General features: G+C 46.0%; 1 protein-coding gene and 1 long non-coding RNA gene across 5 annotated transcripts in view; one reads left to right on the top strand and one right to left on the bottom strand.

Moving 5' to 3' along the window:
• Nucleotides 1–13397, top strand: part of ENOX1 (ecto-NOX disulfide-thiol exchanger 1) — a 603118-nt gene that overhangs the window by 137048 nt on the left and 452673 nt on the right. Inside the window, exon 1 of one of the 4 annotated variants that reach the window (XM_051850653.2) lies at nt 11926–13214. The exons of the other annotated variants lie outside the window; for them this stretch is intronic. The gene's annotated coding sequence lies outside the window, so the exon portion shown is untranslated. Of the gene's footprint in view, nt 1–11925; nt 13215–13397 lie in introns of those variants that run through there. 4 annotated transcript variants of the gene reach the window in all.
• On the bottom strand, nt 6013–12983 carry LOC138843793 (uncharacterized). Its single transcript, XR_011378787.1, has 2 exons — nt 12864–12983; nt 6013–11058 (listed from the first exon to the last, which is right to left on the bottom strand). It is a non-coding gene; the product is annotated as an uncharacterized lncRNA (long non-coding RNA).

Raw genomic sequence — 13397 nt, 5'->3', positions numbered from 1 at the left:
CTGGGAAAAATGCCGAGTGTATTATGATGTAGGTGGGAAGGACTCATGCAAACATCCTTGCTCTGATAGAGGTCTTGCTAACTATACGTTTCATAGAGGAAACAAAGCAATTCAGTGAGTGGGGGGCAGTGGAAGGATGCCCAAGAGTGAAGATGGGGTCTGGATGGAGGCTGCAAGGAGTGGAAAGGAGAGGCTGATGGCCGTGGTGTGGGAGGGTTCCACAGGAGACAGAGGCTGGGCTGGTGGGGAGGCATGTGAGCACAGGTATGCTTATGCACTCCTTGTTGTTTGGGTGATGCGGGGAATGAAGTGGGAAGAGGGATGTGGATCTAGAAGAGCTCTGCCGGAAGGCAGAAACCCAGTCTTGAAAGCACCTTCACCCTGGGGCTGGCACTGTGGTGTAGTGGGTTAAGCTGCAGCCTGGGACACCAGCATCCTATATGGGTGCCGGTTCGAGTCCTGGCTGCTCCACTTCCAATCTAGCTCCCTGCTAATGGCCTGGGAAAGCAGTGGAAGATGGCCCAAGTGCTTGACCCCTGCACCCACATGGGAGACCTGGAAGAAGCTCCTGGCTCCTGGCTTCACCTAACCCAGCCCCAGCTGTTAGGGCCATCTGGGGAGTGAACCAGCAGATGGAAGATCTCTGTCTCTCCCTCTCTCTGTAACTCAACCTCCCAAATGAATATATTTCTTCAAAAAATTTCTTTGACCATTTGCTGGGCCTTCCTTTCAGGGTCATTGCCGTAAGCAGCAGTGCCTCCACTGCAGGCCACATGTTGCATGGAGTTTGTGTTAATCTCCGGCCCAACTCGGCTCAGCCTGGCCTCACTGCCTCCTGGGGGAAGTCCAGCCTATTTTATTCACTCTGTTAAGTCATTTGCTCAGCCAGATTTGCCTGCTTTGCTTCTCACACACAATTTGCTCACTTCTCTCTCTTAGCTCCCAGTTTCAGAATCCTCCCAACCTCTAAGATCTCCCTGAAATTCATGTCCTGTACTCAAACTTTTCTCTACTCATGAGTAGACTATAAAACTTTTCTCTACTCACGAGTGAGTGATTTCACCCCTTCACAGTCAATGGAGTCTCATGTCATCATTTCCCCGTGCTCCTTTATATCACAAGTTAGTGTGGGAACGCTCTCGGGAGGACGGCCCACGTGTTGAAGAGAAAGGCGGTGCACCTATTAAGCCTCCTGCTTAGGCTGAAAAAGCAGCTTCTTGTGGTCAGGAGACACTGCATTGATGTTTGTTAAACGAATGGAGGGAAACCGAGCTCCTTTAATTTGTAAGGCTGTTACGGAGGTGGAACTGAGGGATTGATTAGCTGTCATATGGAGAGGCAGTGGTTAATGTAATGTCCAGATGAAACTCTTGCAGGGCAGAATAATTGTCAGTGAAGGTAGAAGGATTAGGTTAAACAAAAGGCAGGACTATGTACAGAGGAGCGGGGCAGTTTAGCTGAAAACCAGTCAAGCTAACGTAAGATTTAGACACGGGAAGAAGACACTGAGAAATCCACACAATCACTCTGACAGTGAGTGACAGATGGCATAACAGGTAAAAGCAGTGCATTGCATTAAGAGGCTGGGCATCATTATGAGAAATGGCCCCTGGAAGACCTTGATTCAATTTGAGGCTTCTCTGTTACAGATCTGGAGACAATCACAAATTCAGAAATATATTTAGGAAACTCTGGTGCCACTGAGCTCCAAAGACCATAATCCTATTAAGTTGAGATTTTGAAAAGGGTAAACATGAATAGCTGAAAAGAGATATTGATTAAAGAAGTAATATGAACAGGAATAATGGAATTAAAGTAATTGAGGCAATATTGGGCCTAATGGACCTTGTTCTCCTCATGCCTGACTTCTGCTTGTGTATCGAGTTGGCTCTGAAGTCGATCAGGCTGTGTGCACCGAGAGAGAAGGACACGATGGAAGAATTAGTATTACTGTCTATAAAAAAATCAATCTGTTGTTCTTTCCGAAGAATATCAATCAGTCTGTGAAATCAGTTAACTGGGATTTCTTATTTGCTTATTAGATAATCAGACAAATGATAAGAAAAGACTGCATGCCTTGTACAGAGTGGATACTCAGTAAATATTTCCTGAATTGAAAACCAAAGGGTATGGTGGTTTTACTGTAAAACCTACTGCAGTAGAAAGCCGTTATCAGCACTCCTTCAACCCCATCGCCTGTATCCGTAGTACTGTAAATGTGGACTACTCAGTTTTATCGATTCTTCCTCTAAAGTGAGTTCTTTCACTTTTCATACTTCCAGGCAGTCCTGGCCAGCTGCGTGTGACCTTGGCTACTGGATTATTTAGTTTCTTAACTGTTTCCTGTGATCAGATTGTCTTCCCTATGCAGTACTGGTAGAGCACAGTTTTTGAAATATCGCTTTGATGACACTACTCCCTGTGCAGAAATTTTCACTGTCTCCTCTTTGTCTACAGAGTCGCAGTCGCTGTACTTCAAAGTTCATTCCATGCTCTATGGCTTTGAAGAGCTTCTGCATTCTGACTTCTCCTGCTACCCAGCCACACTTGACTTCCACCAGTCCCCCGGGGGGAGGATGGATTTGTCTCTTTATGGGTCATCCCGTTTTTGAACATGCACAATATACTACTTGGAATTCTTCCTCTTATGTCTATGTCCATCCAATTAAAGTCAATTCTGCTTCTGGCTATAGTTATATTCCTTAAAACTGTGCACTATCAAAATTGTGTTATAAAGACAGTTATTTTAGCAGTATCTGATGTTAGGGATTAGGGAGTTTCATGTGCAGAGTAACAAAGTTGTTTTACCTTGAGGTTATTTCGATGGTGATACTTTCAAATCTCTGTAGGAATATATCCTTAAGACCTGAGCATCATTAAAAAAAGTATTTCACTGTATTTCTTTTCATAAGGTTATACTGAACTAAATGTTATTTTTAAATTATGTCAACATCATAATGATCTGCTATTATGAGAAACTGAATAAGGACATGTAAGGCAGCCGTGTTGGATACAGGAGAGCTTTTTCTTCTTATGCCAGCAGGCTTGTGTGCATAAAATACATTGCATTCCCCAATGCATTGATCACCTTAGCTCCGGTACAATTTATACAACCTTTGTGGAAGAAATGATCAGAACGTTGTTTTTCAAAACTGAGTTTAAGCCCTATTTTCCTCCATTAACTTGGGCCCTTGCCTCTTTATTGATCTTTTGCCAATGGTGTTTTTCTCCCCTGAGTTCTGTCTTGTAGGTTGGCTAACAATTTGAGGACCCCTTTAATAGTTTACCCTTTTGATAATTTTGAGAGGCTCTTCTGAAATAAGGACATATTTTTATTTCCCACAGTGTCCAACACATTATGAGGCTAATGAGATCTATTAGTTTATAAGAGGATGCAGTTACTAAATTCAGTTTTACCTAAATCCGCAGGTGGCCATTTTCCCATTTTCCTATTCCTCCTGGGCATTTGGCCTTGTATTAATGATGGAAAGCAACCGAGAGATCCCTGTTTCAACATTGGTGCAGAAGGGTGAACAGTGATGGCTAGCTTTAGTTATGGATGAATATATGTGCTGATTCTTGGCCTTTCCTGAAACTTCAGTAAAATGATATTTAAAGGATTTTTTTTAACAAGGCATTCACCTGGAAACACAAATAAAAGAGTGAATAGCCACAATAGTTTGGAATCTGGGATATAGATGGATTCCTTATAACTTATTTAGCAGATCCAAGAGAGTGGAGTTTTAGTCTGGAAGAGGAAAAAAGAAGAAATAACCCAATTTTGCTGATGAGTTCTTAGAAGCTGAGGATTGAGAACTCCCGGAAGTGAGGATGAAGACAGGTGTCCGAATAAGAGTATTCACCAAGGTTTGTATCTGCTCCCTAAATTCTCAGGAGCATTAACTAGCCCTCTTCCAACAGAGGGATGGAGTTTTGCATGGTTTCTACAGAGATGACAAAATAGAAGGTTTTTGATTTGAAGGTGTCAGGAAAAATTAAAAGTGCTACAATATGGTCTTGAAATTTTGTGGATTACATTGATTCTTTTACATCTTACAAATGGCAGCACTTTCTTCTCTCTGCCCTGTAGTCTGTGGGCAGCTGGGATGATACTTCAAGGCTGGGAGACTTCCAGGGGTCTTCCTTGGTAACCTCATGAAACGATAAAACTCAAGGATTCTAGCACCACGTGGTCCCCAGGGAAAGGCCGAGCACCGTCCTCAGCTAAAGCCCACATCGGCGATCAGTCTCCTCCCGGCCTCCTTGCCCACCTGGTGCTCCCCTGTGCGTGTTAGGAGAAGCCGAGTCATTGAAGAGAGGCCTCTGTCCTGAGAAACAGACCCCTGCAGGGAGAGGGAACTATTTGAAGGAAGCAGAATGCGGTAGGAAGTGGTATGTGTGTTTTTGAAGTGAACAGTAACCTTAAGAGTTTATCATCTTGATCATAAAACAGAAGATAGAACTGGGTCACTAACCCCTTCTCTACTGATCTCAGTTCAAAATGTTTGCATCTCTTAATGGCCAACACTGACCAGGAGCTGCAGCTGGGCTGAGTACCCTCCAGCCTCAGCACAATGTTGTGTGTCGTTTTAGCCTTTTCCCCCAACATTGCCTTAGTTGGCCTTCCCCCACCAGCCACTCTGCTTCCTGTCGTATGAGGGTCTTTGCCCTGGGTGCACATGGAATCCGTACCCTTCTTGTACTGAGTCACTTCATGGTGTTGGTGCTTGTCTCACCTCTGACAGAAGCTCCAGCGGCTTTGGGGAGTATCCATCATGTTTGTCCCAGCGCTACAGGCACAGGAAGAACTCAGCCATATCGCTGGGGAAGATAAGGCAAGCAAGCTATTCCAAGCACAAAACACCTCAGTGTTTATAAGGGCTGGAGGGTAAAGTTAAGGAAGTTTTCCAGAAAGTGGGGTAAAAAGAGCACATCATACAGAAACAAAGAAGGAGACTTGGAGGATTGGCTCACGGCCTGCAACATCCAAAAACAGCAATGGTAGATAGAGAGAACACTCAGTATGGCAGAGAACAGTCAAAGGCATAATTGACCAAAATTACCCGCAACCCAGGCTGGGAGCTTGCAGACCAAAGGAAAGCGGTGACACACCATCATGGAACTTTGCAACTTTGGGATGTTCTCCGGGAAGTGACAGGTGCTAGCTGACAAAAAGGAGACAGGGGTTTCAGGCAAAGACAAACAACAGAGTCCCCGAAGTGAGGGCAAAAGGGGTCTCCAGGTAACTTTGCAGGAGGATTTGTCGCCACCTGGCCTAAACTGCAGCAGGTGCAGGGGTCTGGCTGAGAGTTTTTCCAGATGATACAGTTGATAAAACACCTGCTCTGTTTGTGTTGAGAGGGGATTTACAAGTCTGAGGGAGATTGGGGGGCTAATAACATGACAGGCACAGAGGAAACCATGCCAAATTAAATACCGCCAAGATGAACTCCAGGGAAGACAGACAGACATTGAGAAAAGAAAGCGTTGTCCTAGAAGACTTCATGACACGGCGGCAGCTCTCATTCTGTACCCACAGATATTTCATACAGCGAACTTGTGATGTACTTCTCGGGGAACAGGAACCTGGGGATGCACGTGTGTATAGAGAGCACTGATACTTACTGTCCTCACTGGGTGATCAAAGGACACCACCTAAAAATGCAAAGCCAACAAAATTCAACACGTTACTTAAATCAGTTTATCTAAATGTCTACATTCTTGTGGCACACACAGAAACTGGTGCTAAATAATATAGTGAGCTGGAGACAGCAGTTTGGAGAGTATTATAGATTAAAAAGCTTCCAAATATTTTAAACATCTTTAATGAGAAACCTGAACTTTCTTTTGTGCTGTAGCTTCTTTTCATTTTGCTTATATTCCTGAAATGACTAAACACAATTCTTGGTCAAGATTTCGGTGGCTCGCTCTTCAAATTCTGGTTAGTCACTGTTCAGGTAGATACCACACCAGTAGCGATTTCACCATTTTGCCACTATTCTGCATTCTACAGCAATAGAATTAAAATTACCCTAAAAAGCTTAATAATTTTACCCTTTTCTTTGCTGGGTTAATGCAATATTCTGATAATTCTAATGGGTTTTAAATCCACCTGAATTTAGTGAAGTGATTAAAAATAATGATGAGACCCTAATTTGTAAAATGTTTGTATATTATTATAACAGTCATGTCATAGGTAGCTTGGATGCAGCAAAGGAGCTGCATTAGACCCCAATGGAGCACCTTAGACCCCTTCGTGTTGCAAAGATGGAAGTCTGGGAAGACTTCTCCCTGGCTTTTCCCAAAAGGTGCTCTCTCCCCCAACTTTTCTAGAGCCCTGCTGGCAACTGCCGCACCTGGCATACCTGGAACAAAACCTCTTCCTCCGGGAGCTACAGCAGCTGTGTGGGCTACCTCTCCACAAAGTGCCTTAGCAGCAGTCTCATTCACACCTACTTCTAATGCCTCTTGCTGGTGCAGTGAACAACGGGCCTTCAGACCCGAGCAGGTGACGCCAGCTGCCCCAGGCCCTACGTGACTGCCAAGGCCAAGGGGCAACAGCACCTCATAGCATAACTGGAACCAATTGATTTCACAGTAGTGAGCCAAGACCTACCAGTTGGGAAGCTCTGATTTCCAGATGTAGAAGAAATTCCACCATGATTATTTAAGGAATTGAAAGCACTTATCTCCATGCCTTGCACTATTTAACAATTGAGACTGTTACATGTAAATTGGTTTAAATACAGATGAAACTTTAAAAAGTCTGTCTCCTATGGTCTTATTAGGCCTTCCAGGCCTTCTGCCTTTGTCAACACTTTGGAGCATTGGAGAGAGCTGCTTTCAACACTGTTGTTCTGAGATGAGATGACAAAATGCATACAATGGTAGAAGGTCGCCTACTGTTTTAAATGGAAGGCTATTTAGTTTATGAATTATCTACATGCTCTATTTTGTTTCAGGGCTTAAGACAAATAAAGGAGCAATGTGTCTGAAGATAACAATCCTCATTGTTTTTCCAAAAATGGAACAACAGGAGAATTAATGGGAAGTGTATTTTGTGTTTTGCAACTTCAACTGGTTATTTTCCAGTGTCCCTTTAACGTGTTTCTAGGGAAGTTGGTAATAATGTTTCAGGAGAGGAGTTAAGAAACTGATAGTTGCTCTTTCACCAAAGTAGCTGGAAACGAAGAAAGGCCCTGTGGCTACGGAGTGGAGAGCACGCCTCCTCCGTGGAGGGCTCGGGACGTGTGACCCTCGGTGCCCTCCATATTCAAGACTGAAACTGGAAACAGTGGCCCTTTAATTTGCTGCTCACTTTATGGGCCTGCTGCTTTGTTCTCGTTTCTCAGGCCTCTACTCTGCCATCGCTAGGGCTTTACAGTTTTAGCCTGAGGTCTCTGTGCCTCATCTCTCTTTTTGTTCTTCACTTATGTTGCCTCTCCGGTTCATCTTCTGAGAGGTTCTGAACAATGTGTGCTGTGCACGGAATAATTTGGGTGAAGCTGGTGACATAGCTTGATGATGCTGAACCACTCAGAACCCTAGGCAGTGGTTCAGCTTGCGTTAGCAGGAGATTAATGCAGGTGAACGTTAAGGTCTTAATTTTTTAAAAATGTACATTTTTAGCAGTGATGATTGAAAAACATTGGCATTCTTTCTGCCTTCTATGCTGAATACACTTGCAAATACTTGCCAAAAGTGCTAGAATGACTTAGCTTTCCATAAGGGGCAGAGTATTATTTTACCCATGTAATGGCTATTCAATATTTAAAAAACAATTTTCCAAAAATATACCCATAACTGTATTGCCATGTGCATAAATCACCATTGGGGAATGTGTTCCGATGTGTGTGTGTAATAACAGTTGCTTAGATAGGTTTACATAAAGAATTTGCTGAGGGTGAATTTAAATGTTTGAGAGGTTACCATTTGAGACATCACAAGAAAAGGTAAAAATAGAGGTGCTTCCCCGTGAAGTCAAGAGAGTGATTACTCAGGTGGTTACAGTATCTTCTTCCTCCTGGATTTGCTGGGTATGAGTCCAGACCTTATGATTTGAATCAGGACTGGCGGAAAGCCATGGCGAGCTAGATACTTGTAGGGTGGGATCAAGGCCACCTATTAGCCCTTGAACTGTCTCAGTGGCCAATGAATGAGTGTTAGTTTTTAATGTTTAGAGGCATCTGTTCTGAGTGGAAACTGAAAGGAGGACCATAACGTGCTGGAGGGAGGGGCCAGGAATGAGAAGGAAGAGCTTGTCCTGTATGGAGAGCAGAACGTGGGGACTGGGGTGCAAGGGTGTGTGTGTGTGTGAGCTGTGGAGAGGAGATTCAGGGAGCCAGCTGTGGCTGCGCAGATCCGGGCTGATGCTGAGTTTCCAAAGGAACATTTGGAACATTTGGCAGCAAGTGACATGATCAAAATGACATTTGGGGGAGGTGATGCTTGCTGTGGGTTATAAAACAGCTCAGAGGGGCGGAAGATGGTGGTGCATGAGATGAAGGGTTGTGGAACAGGGAGTGGGGTTAGGGGTTGCACTTGCTGACAGGGTTGGCAGAGAAGGCAGAGGATAGAGACAGGTTACAGATAACTGAAGTCCAGCAGATTGCTGCCTTGGAGAACAGTCTGCATTCCCATCCGTCCCCAAACAGGGTATGTAGAAGGTGACCCAGCAGGTGTCCAGATGCCTTCTGTATTAGTTCAGTTCTCAGCTTGCAAGCGGTAGATGATGGGGAATGGAACAGTTTGCAAAAGAGAGGAATGTGCTGTGCCAATCAGTTCTCTGTTGGATGTGGCATGACACAGCCCATATCATCCATACCTCAGTGCAGGAAGGAGTGTGATCGTATTGAGAGGTCAGGGAAGGAGCACAGGTCCCAGGCTCAGCCGTGTACTTGCAGTGACTGGATCTGGGCACAGGGGCAGCACATACTGCAAGCTGCTGTATGAAAAAGCCACGGGACAGAAAGAGGCAGGGAGGGAGTGGCTGGTGACTCAGTCGTCCCAGGAGATTGTGTGAACTCCACTTGAAATGGGTATTTACTTCAACAGAGCAGATAGTCTGGGGTGTGTTTTCAGGCGATCCGTGAGAGGACAGTTTTGTCCCTCCCAGGACTTTGCCTGGAGAACTCAAAATATAAATACAGCAAGGCAAGCCCCCGGACCAGCCGGCCTGAGCAGATGTTCAGCCACCAGAAAGATATCGTTAACCTGTCCTCCTCCACTCGGGTTCTTCTGAGAGTTGACTGTGAACATTTTTAAATAGGTATCAGGAAGGAAATTTAAGAGAAATCCTGTACTCCAAAGTGGTTGAGCTTATTTAAACAAAAAATAAATCATTTTTCAAAGATTTATTTATTTATTTGAGAGGTAGAGTTACAGACAGAGAGAGGGAGAGACAGGTCTTCCATCGGCTGGTTCACTCCCTAAATGGCTGAAACAGCCAGAACTGTGCCAATCCAAAGGCAGGAGCCAGGAGCTTCTTCTGGGTCTCCTACGTAGGTACAGAGACCCAAAGACTTGGCCTGCTTTCTATTGCTTTCCCAGGCCATAGCAGAGAGCTGGATCAGAAGTGGAGCAGTCGGGTCCTGAGCCGGCACTCATAGGGGATGCTGGCACTGCAGGCAGCAGCTTTACCCACTATACCACAGCGCCGGCCCCCAAAATACATTATTTTTTAAATTGCAATTAGGATCCATCAGCACTCAGCCCCACCAGAATGGATTATATTACTGTGCCCTCTTTGAGTTCTAAGCTGGAAATTTTGTAGCAGTCAATGTTCACCAGCAAAAACAGAATCTATCCAGTATGTAGACACACACATGTGTACACACATGTACTTATTTATTAAGAAATTTATTTTAAGGAATTGGCTCATGCATATGTGGGAGCTGGCAAGTCCAAACGCTTAGGGCAGGCCAGCAGTCTAGAAATTGGCAGGATCTTTACATTGAAATAATGAGGCAGAATTCCTTTAGTCTTCTGGAAACCCTTGCCTTTGGCCCTGTAGGTCTTTGTCTGATTGGATGGAGCACATCCGTATTATCACATGTAAATCTCATTTATTTGAAGGACGGGCCTTCAAAGAGTCTGTGGGAAAAAGGAATTAAAATTGTTTATTTTGGTGCGAAAGCGGTTTTGAAATCCATGCCTGGTTTTTTCATTAGTTCACGTTTCCCATGGACTTTTGGAAGGGCTCCTGTCAATCAGACAGCCCCGTTGCCTAGCCAAGTGGGCACACAAAACTTTGCTGCCACCAAGTCAGCAGTATTTTGCCCCATTTCTCAATGCCGTGGTCTTTACAGCAGAGGAAAGATTCCGGTAGTGACTCGTTGGTGGCACTTACAGGGTGCTTTTTATATTCAGATTATTAAATAGAATAATAAGTTTATACTGATTTGTTTGAAAAGCTGGTCGATGCTATTGCCTTACCTCTGTCCCAGCTGGTGTCACGTGATCTGGTCTGCTTTGCAAGGTGAGTGGGGTGAGTGTGGGCAGTGCAAATCTTCACCGAGTGAGGATATTGCTTTCTGCGCTCTGCCGTGTGGTGGCTGTGCTGACTGTGTGACAGTCACATGGGACGTGGGGAGTTAATATTTTCTGGGTGGAATTTCAGTGTGAGAATTTACTGTCTTTTGCACATATAAATTTGAAGGCTTAATGTTATGCTCTTCTGGTTATTTGCATTTAATATGCATGCAAATTCACAATGTATCCTATGTGCCGAGAACATAATTTATAAATCGGTACTTTCCCTGGTTGTTAGCAATTTTGGCCGCTTTAAAAATTAATACTTTGAAGAAATATATGTTTCCAAATTTATTTCTAGTATCTTTAGTTTCCAGAGAAAAATACGTAGCACGCTCTCCACTGGAAAGGGAGACCTCTGCTGTAACGTTCTCTGTGTTTAAAGAAGTTGTGTGCGGCGGTCAAGGTGAGAATACTTGCGCTTGTCCTTCCTCTGAATGGGCTTGGATTAGGCGTCGCAGATGTTTGTTTCCATTAACAATGCTGCGAACTGTGTGCGTCTGAGGCATGATTGCAACCTACAGCATCCTGCTACGATCGGGGGTGGGGGGGTGAGTCATTGCAGTGACAAACACACCTGCGGGGATGGAGCAGCCTGTGATACTCCTGAGTGGAGTAAGGTCCTTCCTCTGCCTAAGCGAGAGCCAGAGAATGCCAGGGAGGAACTCTCTCTTGGAGTGGCTCTGGCTGCCTTTTAGGCTTGTTGTCTTGGCAACTAACACAGCCATCCTGGAGCTCCAGTCAACCTTGGCTCAGCCCAGCCCTTTTGTCCTCCCACTTCTAGTCTGTGTCAGGAATTTGCTCTCCTCCCTGGACGCCTCCTGTTTGTTCCCTGGGGACCCCTGGAGCCTCATCTCTGGACTCCTGGCTTCTCAGCTGTTTCCTCATCCATCAGTGCAAAGGCCGCCCTCCCAAGCCCTATCAGCCAGCTCTAGAGACTGTGTTCTCTTTCGCTGGAGGCGTCTGGGGTGCAGCCTGCTCTGCAGGGAGCAGATACTCATCCTGCACTTCGGCCATCTGCTCTGGGATGCCATGTGCCATCCTTTTTTAAACACTCCCCTCTGAGCTGCACATTGTTTGTGGCTAAGTCACCCTCTTCCACTTCCCTTGTCCTAGGACTGCTTTGCCCTCTTTGTCTCTCAGTTCTCTCCTGGCTGCCTCAAAACCAACCCTATTGAAGCGATAATGGTCAGAGGCTCTCGGCTGGATAGTTTTCGTGGTGGCACCATCACCGCCACCCGCGCTGTAGGCATCATACCTGACTTGTCAGCAAGTGAGTGCGGTGCTGGTGGTTGTACAAAATGGGCTAAGGGCATCTGGCCTGGGGAGCCTGGCCCAGCCAAGTCATGACTCTGTGGGAAATCGTGGGGCCTGGCCCAGGGTACATGTCTCCCTGGGATCTGCCCATAAAGCAGATCCTTGGACACAGCCCAACCTGCCGCAATGAGGAAGGGCTCTGCCCCTCCTTCCTTCCTCCATGCCCAGCAGAGACACCTGTCATTTGCCACCTGGTGCTCAGACACAGACCTGAGGGGCACCATTCTCTACTTCTCTTTAGGGCTGAGGAGGCATCATTTACAAGTTTACAGCTAGGTCCCCTAAAGTTACGGAGAGCCCCTGGGTTTACAGGACATATATGAAAATCAGAATTAAGTGATGAGGCTAGTGCTGTGGCATAGTGGGTAAAGCTGCTGCCTATAGTGCCACATCCCATATGGGCACTGGTTCAAGTTCTGGCTGTTCCACTTCTGATCCAGCTCTCTGCTATGGCCTGGGAAAGCAGTAGAAGATGGCCAAAGTGCTTGGGCCCCTGCACCTGCGTGGGAGACCCAGAAGAAGCTTCTGGCTCCTGGCTTGGGATTGGCACAGCTCCAGCCATTGCAGACAACTGGGGAGTGAACCAGCAGATGGAAGACCTCTCTGCCTCTCCTTCTCTCTCTGTGTAACTCTGACTTTCAAGAAAAATAAATAAATCTTTATTAAAAAAAGAATTAAGTGATGTCTTCTGTTAAGAGGGGAAAACATCAAAAGGAAGACCACACTTTCTCCTCCTCCTTAGTGAGAAGCTGTGGATGGCGGGAAGCTTGCAGTTGAGTTACAATGCAGTGTTGGGTGAAATTTGATACAGGGAACAGGTGAAGATAATGTATTACTGTGATGATACTGACCTTGAGACAAAATAGCCTGCAGTGGTTTCTCCTCCTTCCCCCATCATCAGCCCTCCCCAACAGTCTTCCCCCACTGGCTGCCTCCTCTCCCACTTCCCACCTTCCCATTTTCTCCCTCTTCCCTCTTCCCCCTCTTGTTTGTCCTCCTCCTTTCTTGATAATCACCGTAGTGTTTTGGCTGTCTCGGGGTTGCGTTTTCACTAGGCTTAGCTGTCTCATCGGCTGCTGCAGCCAGGGGGGCCCAGTGTGCTGTAGGCAGAGCCGCCTTCCAACTGTCGTAGAATGTTCAGGCCGTGGGAGCCGTGTGCTTAACTTATGCAGAGCTCAGGAGCCTCACTCACTTGTGGAGTTCAGACATGCATTGACCTGTGCCAGGGCTTTGGGTGCCCCAAAAGAGGCTGCACTGAGTGGAAGCGATGAAGTCCCCAACACAAAGCCACACGTGAAAGAAATTTGGTCCTCAGGTGGACGAGACTGAGCCGCAGGGGCTGCGTTCCCAACAGAGCCCATTTCCAGGTACCTCCCCAACCTACCTACCTGGTCTTCCCAACTCCACCTGCCAGCCACAGACGGCTTCACACACACACACACACACACACACACACACACACACACACACAGAGTGCCATGGCCTAACGTTAGGGGCGGGCAAACTAAGGCCCTTGGGAAAAGCCTACTTTGGTAAGGCCCGAGAGGGAA

Source organism: Oryctolagus cuniculus, chromosome 9 (genome assembly GCF_964237555.1).
Source record: "Oryctolagus cuniculus chromosome 9, mOryCun1.1, whole genome shotgun sequence".
Lineage (NCBI taxonomy): Eukaryota > Metazoa > Chordata > Mammalia > Lagomorpha > Leporidae > Oryctolagus > Oryctolagus cuniculus.
The sequence above is the reverse complement of the archived record's forward strand: the minus strand, read 5'-3'. Positions and strand labels throughout refer to the sequence as shown.